Below are 8,331 nucleotides of genomic sequence, written 5' to 3'. Positions count from 1 at the left end.
CTAAATAAGAATCTCCATTGAATATGCATCATGGGCCAACCTTGGAATGGGTCGGGCTACTAGAGGAACACTCTGTTCTAAAGTTAGCCCAAATTTGATGTCCAAGTTTAAAGTCTCAGGAGTAAACCCATAAAGCAAGGCCCAATCAAAGCCATGCACCAAGTTGGCTAGCATCAACGTCGTCATCCTCAGTCCAAGCCGCATTCTGAGGCATATCCGGCGGCCGGGGCCGAACGGGATCAGTTCGAAGTGGCTCCCCTTCACATCCACATTAGCATTCTCCCCGCCTGGAAGGAACCGGATTGGGTCAAACTCAAAGGGTGGTTGCTTTGGGGATGTGGTAGCCAGCCACTTTACATGCTTCAGAAGCTGTGTGTGGGATTAAGAGAGGGACTGGTGGGTGAAGCCGGAACGTCTCCTTGATGATGGGTTGCAAGAGTGGCACGTTATTCAAGTCGAGCTCCGACACGAGCCGAAACAAGCCGATAATAGAATCTAACTCTTTCTGAGCAGCGGCGAGGATGTCTGGGTGCCGGATAAGCTCCACCATGTTGAAAATATAGTACCATATCGATTGTGTGATAGAAGTGTAATGAGTTTATATATAGGTATAGGGGTTGAGCCATTAAGTCTTGAGACTTTTTGGTGTAAGACTCCTAAGCCCATATAGGGCCCACTAGTACCAAACTATAAAAATCTAACATGGTATCAGAGCAATATAGTGGAGCCACCGATGTGGTACAAGTCCATGTGTGTATGACCTCCATGTGTGTAGGACCTCCGAGACACAAGTAGTGTACAAGTCCATGTAAACAGACCTCTGGTGTATAAGTCTATGCAAGTTCGACCGAGTTGAACTTGAGGGAGGGTGTTGAAAATATAATACCATATCGGTTGTGTGATAGAAGTGTAATGGGTTTATATATAGGTATAGGGGTTGAGTCATTAAGTCTTGAGACTTTTTGGTGTAAGACCCCTAAGCCCATATAGAGCCCATATAGGGCCCACTAGTACCAAAATATAAAAATCTAACACACCAAAGCCCACTCCACCGTGGTTGATGTCGTGCCCATCCCTCCATTGAAAAAGTCCTAAAAACGCATCCATTCATTTAATCAATCTCTTAATTATCAAGTAATCAGTTAATTAATTAGAAATGTACTAATTGTTTAAAGGATAATTAAATAGCTAGTAGGCCACACGTGAGCAAGGCCTTGATGTTGGTGTCAGTGAGCTTATAATTATCAATTTCTTCATCTTTAATATCAGCCTCCTTCAACCTTAAGATCACACTAAGAAAATCTTTGGCTTCACCCTCACCTTCAATTGCAATCTTAGGCTTATTCTTGTGCTCGTCTATGATTTTGGTTAAGGTGTCATCGTACCAACAGTGAAGCCTCTTCAGCGTAGAAACAAAGCCATGCACATCCAGTGCTTTGATCCATGGGATGAAATCCTCAACGTTCAAACTGTTGGAAAGCCTTAAGAACTCCTCTACTACCTTCTTAAACTCTCCAACGTCCGAGCCATTGTCCTCCTCAAACACTTGTCTCCTGAACAGGGATCTTGTTAGTGCATTGGCAGCGCAAGTATTCTGTTGGAATGGTTACTCTATACCTCTGATTAGCTGACCGTTTACTTGTCAAATATCCTACTGAAATCCGATTGGACAACTCAAGGAATGCTGGGCTGCGATTGAATGTTAACTTTGTGCTTTTTATCTTTTGTCTTTTGCCTTTCTTTTAATGTTTGTGTGCTGTGTCAGGGACTGAGTCAACTTAGGAGTCTTTATATTTAAATCTTTGCATTATGTTTCAACAAGCTTCAATAGAGAGTATCTTGCTTCTTAGTAATATTTGTATCTCTGTGTGAACTCTGTTTCTTTCTTTGTTTCTTCCAATTCTAACAGTGGTATCAGAGACCCATCTTGAAGGAGAATGACTGCGAATGGGAGTGGTGCTGGGTCTTCTCAGGTTAATGTGCGTCCCTTTAATGGATAAGGTTACAACCTGTGGAGCTTGAAGATGGAGACCATTCTTCTATCTCGTGATCTATGGGGAATAGTTGAGAAAGGATACAATGAAGAAGAAGAAGAAGAAGATAAGCACAAGAGAACGGAGAACATCAAAAGAAATGCAAAGGCGCTATGTCTAATACAGTAGGCGCTTGATGCCAAAGTTCTCATTTGAATCTCATAGACGAGGAATGCGAAGAAGGCCTGGGATATCTTGAAGGGAGAATATCAAGGTTGCACCAAGAATGCTGCTGCTCAGATTCATTCTCACTGACAGGACTTCGAGAATACACGCATGAAGAACTGAGAAAAGAAACAAGACTACATTAGCAGGGTGCTAACCGTAGTGTATCATATTCGAGCCTTGGGAGAGTAGCTTGGTGATCCAGTTGTTGTTGGGAAGGTTCTTCGGAGTCTAACTCCAAGGTTTAGCCATGTGGTATCGTCTATCACTGAGTCAAAGGATCTGCGTTCTCTCACTGTTGAAGAACTTAGTGGATCTCTCAGAGGTCATGAAGGCAGATTAGGTATAGAGCAAGATCACTCGGAGGAGAGGGCATTGTACGTCAGAGGTGCCTCATTTCTTGAGCATGGTGGCCTTGGAGGTAGAGGTCTAGGCCAGGGGTTTCACAGAGGAAGAGGTTGAGGACGAGGATGGCACTCATACCAACCTCGTGTGACTAAGAATGATAAGCAGCATAAGGGAATACAATGCTTTGGGTGCAAGAGGTACATGCATATAAATTCTCAGTGTCGTTACTAGAACAAGGAAGTAAACCTAGCTGAAGATACTAAAGACACCAAGGAGGCTGATGAAGGGCTGTTGTTCATGGCTTCCAGTGACGATGCGAATGAAAGAGGAGGTATGTGGCTCATTGACTCAGGATACTCAAACCATATGTTTAGAAATAGGATGCTATTTCAAAACTTGGAGGAGGTATCAAATCAAACCATCAGGCTAGGTGATGGTAACATCCTGCAAGTTGGTGGGATTGGCTCCATTATCCTTCGCTCTAGCTGTGGAAGAACAAACACTAACTAACGTGCAGTACGTGCCTCATCTCACACATAATTTGTTGAGCGTTGGCCAGCTGATGAGCTCTGGTTACTCTGTTGAGTTCTCAAAAGGAGAGTGTGTCATCAAGGATGCCAAGACTAAAGCCAAGATTGCACAGGTATGTATGACTTCCCATCGATTGTTTCCTCTTGAAGCTGATGACGTTGGTGCAGCAAATGCAGCACGAAATGGAGCTGATACATTTGATCTTTGGCACAAGTGATACGACCACCTGAACCAGAAGAGTCTACACCTGTTGGGAGAAAAGCGGATGGTTGATGGCTTGCCGGTCATCTCGAGCATTAACCCATGTGAATCGTGCTCGTTGGGAAAACAAGCTCGCATATCCTTTCCCATCGGCCATGTAGGAAGATCAACGGTACCGCTGGAGTTAACTCATGGCGACCTAGTTGGTCCGATGCAAACTGGTTCTCTCGGTGGAAACCGTTACTTCTTCTTGTTAACGGATGACCATTCATGCTACAGCTGGGTCTATTTTCTTCAGAGAAAATCAGATGCGCTGGAGAAGTTAAAGCTCTTCAAACTCATAGTCGAGAAACAACTATCATTGCCACTAAAGAGTCTCCGCACTGATCGTGGCGGCGAGTTCACGTCCAATGAGATCAAATCTTTCTGTGAACTAGCTGGGATCCGGCAACAGCTTACTGCTCCTCGGTCTCCACAGCAAAACGGAGTCACCGAGCAGAAGAACCGCACTGTGATTGAGATGGCCCACACAATGTTAAAGGAGACATCCATGCCAATAGAATTCTGGGCCGAAGTAGTATGCATGGCGGTTCACATCCTTAATCGAGCTCTGATGGTAGCTCTTGAAGATAAAACACCCTATGAAGCGTTGATTGGATCTAAGCCAACTGTGAATAATTTTAGAGTCTTCGGTTGTTTGACTCACTCTTTAGTTGACTCACAGCAAAGAAAGAAATTTGACTCAAAGACCACTCCAAGGGTTTTTATTGGCTACTGCGAGAATGCGAAGGTCTATAAGATCTTTGACCCATTCACAAGGCACGTCCAAGTCAGCAGGGACGTGAAATTCTTCGAAGAAAAATGCTGGGATTGGTCGAAAAATATTGACCTTACTGCAATGAACTATGTGCCCGTTGACATCATGGATGATGTTCCTATTGATCAGTTTGTAAATCCTCCACCACACGATCAAACTAATGAACGGATGACGTTGTCTCAAGGCTTGAACACATCATTACTAGAGGTCTCTTAGAGCATGACTGAAGACGATAACTCTCCGGCAAGGTATAGAAACCTAACTGAGATATATGATGCCTGTTCTTTCGCCTTAACAGCCGCAGATCCAACTTCCTTTGATGATGCTATAAAGAATGAAGGATGGCTCACTGCTATGAAAGAAGAAATAGAGGTGATCTCTCGGAACAACACTTGGGAGCTGTCAACTTTACCAGAAAGGAAGAGGCCATCGGATTAAAGCGGGTGTTCAAATCCAAATTTAATCCTGATGGAACCCTGTTGAGAAAGAAAGCAAGAATAGTTGCAAAGGGATACAGTCAAATAGAAGTAGTGGATTTTGAAGAAATCTTGTCCCCAGTCGCTAGAATTGAGACTGTGCGTGTGTTCCTTGCTATAGGTGTTCAAAGGGGTTGGAGGATTCACCAACTTGACGTTAAGACTGCATTTCTTAACGGGGAGCTAAAGGAAGAGGTCTACGTGAACCAACCAGAGGGGTTCATCATTGGAGGACTAGAAGAGAAAGTTTACATACTAAACAAAGCTTTTTACAGCCTCCGACAGGCTCCACGAACCTGGTACAGCCTAATAGACTCACATTTCCATCAACTCGGGTTTGTAAGAAGTGTTAATGAACCAATATTCTATAAAAGAGTCAAGACCAATACTGAAATCCTGTTACTATGCTTATACGTAGACGGTATAATATATATGAGCAGCTCTGAAGAAATGATAGTGCAATTCAAAGAAAATATGATGAAGGAGTTTGAGATGTCAGACTTGGGACAACTGAAATATTTTCTTGGGTTAGAGGTGCTACAATGCAAGGATACATTGTTTATTTCACAACAAAAAATATGCAAAGGATATTCTGTGCAAGACTGGGATGTTACATTGCAATCCTATTGCTGGCCCAATAAATCTCAATGAGAAGTTGCACTCTGAAGACAGTTCAGGGAAAATAGATGGATCTAAGTAAAGGAAGATTGTTGGGAATCTCCTCTACTTAACTCACACTCGTTCGGACATCATGCATGTTGTTTCAGTTGTAGCTCGCTTCATGCAAACACCAACAAAGCATCATTATGTAGCAGTGAAGAGAATTCTGCGATATGTGAGTGGTACCATTGGATATGGAATCCACTATACAAGTAATGAAGAGTTTATCCTCTTTGGGTACTCATACAGTGATTGGGGAGGCTCTCCAGACTATCGACGGAGCATAACAGGGTGGGTCTTCTCCCTTGGGTCAGGGGCGGTGGCATGGTGTTCAAAGAAGTAACCGGTGACTGCACTATCAAGCACCGAGGCTGAATACATATCTGTTACATCAGTTGCCTGTGAAGCTGTTTGGTTGCAACGCCTCTTAGCAGACATGAATGAGAAGCAAGAGCTCCCTACAATCATTAGATGTGATAACAGTTCAGTCATCTCCATAGCTCGAAATCCCACTCATCATAGTCGAAAGAAGCATATCAACACCCGATACCACTTCATTCATGATCTGATAAAAGATGAAGTTATTAGCACTATTCACTGCAGCACTCACGACCAAGTGGCGGATGTCTTCACAAAAGGATTACTGAATTACAAATTCGAACAGTTTAGAGAGGAACTGGGTGTCAGAGGTTTAGAGCAAGGGGAGCATGTTGGAATGGTTACTCTATATCTAGGAGTAGCTGACCGTTTACTTGTCAAAGATTCTGCTGAAATCCGATTGGACAACTCAAGGAATGCTGGACTGCGATTGGATGTTAACTTTATGCTTTTTATCTTTCTTTTAATGTTTGTGTGTTGTGTAGGGACTGAGTCAACTTAGGAGTCTTTATATTTGAATCTTTGCATTATGTTTCAACAAGCTTCAATAGAGAGTATCTTGCTTCTTAGTAATATTTGTATATCTGTGTGAACTCTGTTTCTTTCTTTCTTCCAATTCTAACACATTCAACTCTTTCCCTACTTCCACACCGACACTAATACTAGTGTCCTTTGCTTGCACGAGCTTACAAGCTAACAGTGACATGTACTACACCTCCTCTTCTCGGACGTAGCGCAGGTCGTCCAGAGCTTTAGTGGAGAAGAGATGGGTATTGGACAAGCGACGGATCATGCGCCAACGAGGGCAGTAGGGAATGAACCCCGGGGCGTTATGGTCGTAGGCCATGTGCTCACCGATTGTGTTTGGTGGTCGGTTGGAAAAGTTGGCGTCGTGAGTGCGGAGGAACTGCGAAGCAACGTCGGCAGTGTTGGCAACGACGAAAGTGACAGAACCCAACCGGAGCCTATAGATAGGGCAATATATAGGTTTCAATTTGGATAGGGCATGTAGTGTTTCTTGTGGCTTAGAGCCGAGCTGAAGGAGGTTGCCGAGGATTGGCCAGCCTGTTGGGCCTGGTGGTAATGGAGCTTTGTTGGTTTGCTCTTTTTGTTAGAAATGGAGATGAAGAATGAAGATGATGAAGATAGTGGAGATGAGAAGGGTTGTAAGTAGGAGGAGAAGAGAAGCCATGGTTATGGTTTTTTGTTTCCTTGGTGACCGTCTATGTGTGCATTATATAGAGCTATCAGCTATATAATGCACACATAGCTTACCTTATTATGGTTTACTTTTATAATCAACCCAAGCTCGTGTACGTGTGTGTCTATATATATATATATATATTGGAGTGTATCCTGCTTTGCCACTTTACCATAAAGATCATGACTCTTTTTCTGTTAAAGTTTGAGGCTTCAGGATCGGCGTCCTCTTCCTCTGATAACATTAGTTTGTTAGTATTAATCCTAACGTAGCTACTAGACTGAATGAGTGCAATTCTAAAGAGAGCCATGTGATGTCGTACGTGGTAGGTGGGATATACACTCAAGTGCTAGTGTGGAAAGCTGTTGAATTACCTGGCTTTGATGTGTTTTTTTTTTGTACCTGTTATGTTCTTTCTTATTTTTTATTTCCCTTGCTTGTCTTTGTGTGGTTGTATTTCTTTTGAAACTTTTTGAAGAAAGTGAGAAAAGTTAGTGTACACCAAAAGTTAAAACTTTCTGTCCGTGCTTGTTTGTGAGTGAATGCACCAGGTGTAGATTTCCCTGAAAGAGAAGAGCTTCCGGTGCAGGTGCTGGTGATCAGATCAGAGTGGCAGCAGCTAACATAGTTTACCTCAACAAACAAATAAATAAATAAATAGTGTATGGTGTTTTATGTTTTATATGTGAAATAAATAGTTAGACCTTTATTTAAGTAATTGCCATTTTTTCTATTTTATTTGGTCATATGCATCAATAATATTTTTTAAGAATGAATTATTACTAACAACATAATTTAGTTTTTTAATAATATTATTTAATTATTAAGAACTTATTTGAATTTTATTTTATTTTATTTATTTAAAAAAAAATTCATCTTCCTAAGTTTTTTAAATAAAATTATTATATATTTTCAAATTTTCAATATTATAGGTGTCAACCTACTCGACATGTTACTATAATATAAAATTAAGATAATTTTTTTGTGATTTTGATGTGCACTCCTTTCTTATATATGAAAAAATGATCGAATATCTAAGTTTGTCAAAAGTGTTCTAAATATTCACTTAATTATCATATTTATTTAATTTTATTTTTGTGCGTTTTTTGAAAAAAAAAAATAAACACTAAATGTCATGATTGCAAAGAAAATGCTAAAAATATGTTTTATTTGTTTTTATTTATTATTTCTTTTTTAAATTACAATTAGTAAAAATAGTAAACAATCAAATAAATAACGTGCTAGTTAATTAAATGAAAATCTTTATTCAGATTCATTTAAAAAAAAATTTCTTAGTTGATTAATTTTCTAAAAATCCAATTTTTTTATGTAATAGAGGAAATTTTGGATTAGTGTTAATTTAGTATTTAGCATCTTATTTTGGCGATAATGGCCATAATATTAGTCTTCCAAGGAAAAATATTAATTTGTATTTAATATGTAAAAAGAGAAATAATTACTTACATAAATTTATGCACGTAGGTCACGTTTGTTCTAGAATATTTAGCAATACGTAACTGA

The 8,331-nt window shown here is 40.5% G+C and overlaps 1 pseudogene; it reads right to left on the bottom strand.

Moving 5' to 3' along the window:
* On the bottom strand, positions 1-6,801 carry LOC120274922 (annotated as a pseudogene).
* Between the last annotated feature and the right edge of the window lie 1,530 nt (positions 6,802-8,331).

The sequence above is a fragment of the Dioscorea cayenensis genome, chromosome 13 (genome assembly GCF_009730915.1).
Source record: "Dioscorea cayenensis subsp. rotundata cultivar TDr96_F1 chromosome 13, TDr96_F1_v2_PseudoChromosome.rev07_lg8_w22 25.fasta, whole genome shotgun sequence".
In the NCBI taxonomy this organism is placed as follows: Eukaryota; Viridiplantae; Streptophyta; class Magnoliopsida; order Dioscoreales; family Dioscoreaceae; genus Dioscorea; species Dioscorea cayenensis.
This window is presented reverse-complemented; position numbering and strand designations above follow the sequence as displayed.